Below are 6,093 nucleotides of genomic sequence, written 5' to 3' on the forward strand. Positions count from 1 at the left end.
ATAGCAGTTTAAAAGTGTCACACACACACAAAAATGGGGTTCACTCAGTCTTTCCTCGTGATATGACACACTGACTTCAAAAGAACATTACTTATGGTGGGGGTTGACTCCATACTCTGAGACTAAAAGTAAAATTCTGTATTTGAAAATGATTTCTGGGACAGAGGTGATCAGAAAACATAAAACTATTTTTGTGTAAGAACCCGAGCACTCAGTGAGAGAAATTACCAACTATTCAATTTTTCAACATTCTGATAAGCAAAAATGTGACAATGCTTATATTACAGTTTAACTAATAATGCTTTTAGTCACATCACAAAACACTTGAGACCAAACTTTACTCTTGGTTTCTACAGAATTTCTCTCTGTTTATACAAAACTAAGCCTTGAATATTTCTCCCTGTAGAACTTTTTTTTATGTATATGGAACCAATTCATACTTACACTAGCATAAATCAGAACAAAGGTCTGGCTCAAACTTTCCATACAAATAAAGGGGGAAAGGCAATAAACACTGTAGGAAGTTTGAATTAATAATATCCTCCTATGTTCTTTTTATCTCAGATAATGAACTCCAGATTCTTGATTCACACTCATTTATTGTCTTCAAAGATAAACGAGTTCACAAATACTTCCTGACATAACAAAACTGAAGAAAAATTCCAAAACTTTACGTATCATGAACATAATTACATGACCCTTCCCAATTTGCAATATTTATAATCTTCAAAACTACACATCTAATTCTGCTTTGTCTCAGGTAGCAAGTGGTTGGATTATCCATATTGTCCAATTATCAGTCTCTTGCATATGCACAAATATTTTGAATTATTTTTATACTTTAGAAAATTATTTAAAGAAAACCAACAAAAAAGTTATGTCATTTAATACTTTTTAAGAAAAAATGGGACTACAGCCAGATCTGGGAATTTTGTGCCTCTTCTGCTTTTTCATTCGCTTATTTTAAGACAAGTTTCTTCAGTTTTGCCTTTGTTCTTCCAGCTGCAAAATGGGAACAATTTCTACTTACATATGCCACAAGGGGCTGTGAGGATTCACTAAAACTTCTAAAGCTGTACATTTTAAAAAAAACCCTGTTCTTTCATTAAAGATTTAATTGCAAGCTAGTATCTCTAAATTTGAAACCTGAATGTGCCATTTAAAGACACAGTTAAATTATTATATAGAACGATTTATATTTAGCCTGTATCTATCCTTAGAAGTGAGATAGCCATTGGTTAAAAATGAATATGGCAATAATCCCATGCATTATAAATAGCATCCAGAACAGTACCACTGCCTCAGCACTCAGTAAGCTGATGAAGGACTGACAGAGCTTGCCATTTATCTGTATATTTTGTTCAGGTACACATGCTGAGCAGCACCGGGATATTCCCCTGGCAGAAGCAGCTCTGTCTCAGGCATAATTCAGTGTGCTGTGCTTGCCACCTGCTGGATGCAACCACAAATTTGTTTTTCATCTCAAAAGTTGTTACAGGAAGAGACAGCAGTATTTCCCTGCCTCGTGATGGATCTGGAGATCCTTACCTGTGGCCAAGCTCATGTGGAAACAAAATACAAACTTGTCCATCTGGAAGGCAGTTAACTGCCTTGACAGGAGTTAAACAAGCATCTCCTCACCATCTTCTCATCCCTTTGGTCACCGAAATCCAGTGTCCCCAGTGATCACAAAAGGTAGCTCATTTGCAAAACATTGATTGCATTACTACAAGAGCCATCCCAAAGAGAAGAAAAATATATATGTATAAAAATCAAAATCAAAGCATATTTGTGTAAGTGATAACTAAGAAATACTTAGTTGAAAGGACTCATTTATCACCAAGAAGAAAAACAAGCAGAATCAGTAGCGACTGTGAACAATAAAAAGGACAGAGAAGAAAAGCTAATGATTTTGATCATTTCAGGCTACATCCTGCATTTTTAAGAGCCTGTGTATCCTGGGCTGCTAGTGTCACTTGTGGCTACCTGGATCACAGAGAAAAGCACAAGCATGCACACATTTGGCTGCGTTGCTGCAGGAAAGGTAGGAAGGACTTGCAGCTGGTGTGCTTTGAAGGCAAGACTGACCTTGAATTGATAGGCAAAGGAATTGGAGGGCAAAGCTGCCATTAAATAATAGTAGGAAATTTTTGTTCTTCTAAAGGATAGGAAAGTGGTCATCAGCTGCCAAATATAGTGAATCCTAGTTTAGCGTTTCCTTAAAGAAAAAAGAATAGGCATATCTATAGATACAGAGATGAAAGTCTCCAGCAACTCTAACTGGGCAGTAGAAGAGAGTAAACTCTTTTGGAGCACAGAGTTACTGTGTACAGCCACATCCTGCAGTTTCAGGCATTCCCATGAAGCCCCAAACTGACAGCTAACTAGAGAGTCCCCATTTCCCTCGGCACACCCACACCACTTCCATCATGCACCTAGCTGCAGCCAATACAGGTCTTCAGAAATATCTTGATGCTGAGCCTTAAGCTTCCTATGCTGAAAACACCATGCTGGAAAGCTATGCATGAGGCATGCAGAGCAGCAGCATGACAGAACACAGGATCTGGCCTTTGTTGCAGACCTTTGGCTCTATGGTCCCTAGTGAGGGGCAGGTAGGAGATGGCCAGAACATCCTTTGGTGTAAGAACCTACTCCTTGCCAACAGAGGAGGAGGGAATAAGATTTGGCTCTGTATGAGTGCCATTCGAGAGGGAACTGTGGCCTAAGCTTTCTTAGTTTAAGATCAAAATAAGAACTAGCTATATATATTTAAGAACAAACTCCCACTATCTTAAAGAACACAAAGTTAATACACAATAGTATGCTGTTATTTTTAAAAGGAGCTTCCAAAATACTTTTCGTTCTTGGGATGACCAAAATAAAATACTTTGCAAACTCTTAGTCTGTCCCTGTGCAGCCCTGGTGTGAGGAACTCAAGCCAGTATTAATGGGTACAGCATATAGCCCTAAATACAGGCATCACAACTCCTGTCCTTTCACAATTATATTCTGTTGACTTGTTTAAATGAATACTTTCTTTCTGCTGGCAGAATATCACTAGATCAACATTATGTTTGACATACATAATATTTATTTCTATTTACTGTGTGATAGTACTTTATATGACTCATGTTTCGTGCTCTGCTCTCTGCTTACTTGCCTGTTATACACCCATCCTAAATCATACTGTATAATCTGCACTGGTCAGCCCAAATTCCAACAAAACCATTAGAGATACAGTGGGGATTAATTTGCCTTCTCATCTTAATTTCCTCATGCTTACATTGTTAATCAAGAAGTTGCAGAGTAAACACAAGGCCAAAAGTCCTTTACTTTACCAGAATTACTATTCAGGTGATGGTTTTCATCATCTTACATGACGGCAGCAGAGAATACAGTAGGATTCCCAGGTTTGGTTTAGTTTTGCTTGCATAGCTTCAGCAATGATTCATCTTACGGACCTCCTTTTTGAGTGTGCTGAAGCGCAGGTATTCCCAGCGAGAAGTTTGCTATGGAAAGGAGAAACAAATACTTGGGAGGGGGTGGAAGAAGGCCAAAAGCAGGGACTTGCTGATTTGGGGAATATTTAGTGTTAAATGTAAATACTTAATTTTTGCTACACATGAAAAAAAACCCACAAACAAACAAACAAACAAAGATCCACACCACCATAACCGAAAACAGAAGCAAACAAAAAGAAACCCTTAAGAATAAATCCTTCAGCTAAGTAGTAAAATCTTCCAAAAAGTTTTGACAGGCTCTTAAGTTTCTTAGTAACATCCTGACCAGTTTGGAACATACTAAACTATTCTTACCCCACTCACAAGGTCAGGGTCTCCAGCTCTGCTCTTTTAAATCACATTACAGGCTTGGCCAGACCATCATCACACCAGCTCGTGCAAAGCGATGAGGCTGTTCTATCCATCATTGAGCCCATTCCAACAGCGACCTCACTACAAGGCTGAACTAACAAATCCTCAATGTTAACGGCAGAGCTGTCAAGCTCATTGTCACTGGGGAGTTCTGCAGACGTGGCTGGACACTTGAGAAATAGGTACAGATCACATTTGAGAAGAATGTTTTGTGATCTTCTTAGTGGACTAGTGCCATGGCCTGCAGCTTTAAAAGTACTTGGTAAATTAAGTAACAAGAACTATATACCATTTTCTTTTAAATATTTTTGTGCAGTCAATATTTGTGAAGTGGTGAATGTTAATGTTTTCTATTTCAATATAGTTTTATATTGTAGAAGTTTACTACTATAAGAACTTTCGTTGTCTGAAGCATTACTAAAAACATGCATGTCATCAACAGATGTCTTTGTGAAAGCCATCTCCACTGTTGTATCAATCCACCCAAAGCAGAGATATATGTTTCTGTATTATTGTAAGTACTACGCTATTATCAGTGTATCTATAGCTGTGTATCTTAGGCAATATCATCCTTACCAAAGTATTTCTATGTAATGCAGTGATATTTTAGCCCACCGTTCCTCATTCCTTTTAATCCAAAGTCTAACCCAGCTGTAGAACAGCAGTTCAGCAATTCGTTTGTGTTTTCCAGAACTAAGTTAATAAAATTTCCTGGAGTGGGTATTTTAAAAATTGCTACTTTTCTTATGTACAGGTTAGAGTTTAAAAGATAATTTAGGCTTAACTTTTTAGAAGCTAAATTAAAGGGACAGATTTACCCAGAATATTGCATCAACTACAGGAGCACATTACATCATGAATAGCAGCCCTGAAAAGACAGACTAAGGCTCCTGCAGCTGAGTATTCAATGTACATATATCCACTTACTTAGAATAAGCTTTGGTGTTCCTAAGCAGTGCCATATTGTGCAGTGGCTTTAGTGGAAACAGAATCAGGTTCCAGCACAGTAAGAGGGGATTGGTGCCCTGCCTCCTCCCACCCACCCCCCCCCCCAAAAAAAAAAAAAAAAAAAAAAAAAAGTAGAATGGATCACATATTTCCATTTAAATTTGTATGAAAATAAAGTTTAAGTTAATCTTGCATATCCCTAGTAAACCTCATTTCATACTGTTTTATAGTGTCACACACTGGAAGAAAAGTGAAAAGCAGTTGAAGGCTGGGCCTAAGAAATTCTTACAGCTTATCTACTAAATAACTTACTTATTTGCATTTTAATTATTCCTCAGCTTTATATGTTGGCAGTGCTGTGAGGCTAAAATCAAGCACAGGCCCTGGTGCAGGAGGAGGTATACATACACAGAGAGACTTACCATCTCTTGGAGCTTTACAGCCAAATCAGAAAGTGAAAAATTGTTAAAATAGGGTGGAGAGCAAAGTCTGTTGTTGAAAAAACACAAAACTGTGAAGATACTTCACCCTGTCATTAAATAAAAAATTAAATTAAATTAAATATATGTAGAGGGTTTTATTTAACCGAAGTGAGCTAAAAAGCTTTTTAGAAGTAGAAAAGAAAATACTGAAAGGTTTTACGAGTGAGGAACAATCCTGCACAAACACACACACAGACTTTCAAGCATCTCCAAGCAAATGTGAACTCAGCCATTTTTATGAAACTGAATAACCAGAAATTATTTAGTCAATAGATGCATATAAGACATGAGCAGCTGATCTGCTCTTATTGACTTTTATTACAGAAAAAAAAAGTTCAATTATGCATTAGAAACCCATCAGGTAGTTATATGTCCATGAAAGGAAGACAAGGTGCTGTGTATAGAGTTACATGGGCTTTCTCTACCTAGCCTGAACTCCTCCTCATGCTTAGTTATCACACGATATACAAATACACACACACACACACAAACAAACAAAAAAAAAAAAAATCAACCAAAAAACCCCAAAACCAAACCACCCAGAAACTTAAAATAATTTCACAAAAATATAGTATATATCATAGTAGTGCTACGTATATTTAATTTTGTTGAACAGCTATGAAATACTAAAGGATCTAAAATATGTTTGGAGTCACATGGTTTTATTCATTTATATAGCTTTTTAAATCTTTTATAAGGATTCAGTTTTGCACTGTCAGAAAAACCACCATGTATGACAAAAATTTGCAGACCCAAAGCCTCATCTCTGTATAAAAGCACCTATAAAGTGA

Source organism: Strigops habroptila, chromosome 8 (assembly GCF_004027225.2).
Source record: "Strigops habroptila isolate Jane chromosome 8, bStrHab1.2.pri, whole genome shotgun sequence".
NCBI classification, from domain to species: Eukaryota; Metazoa; Chordata; class Aves; order Psittaciformes; family Psittacidae; genus Strigops; species Strigops habroptila.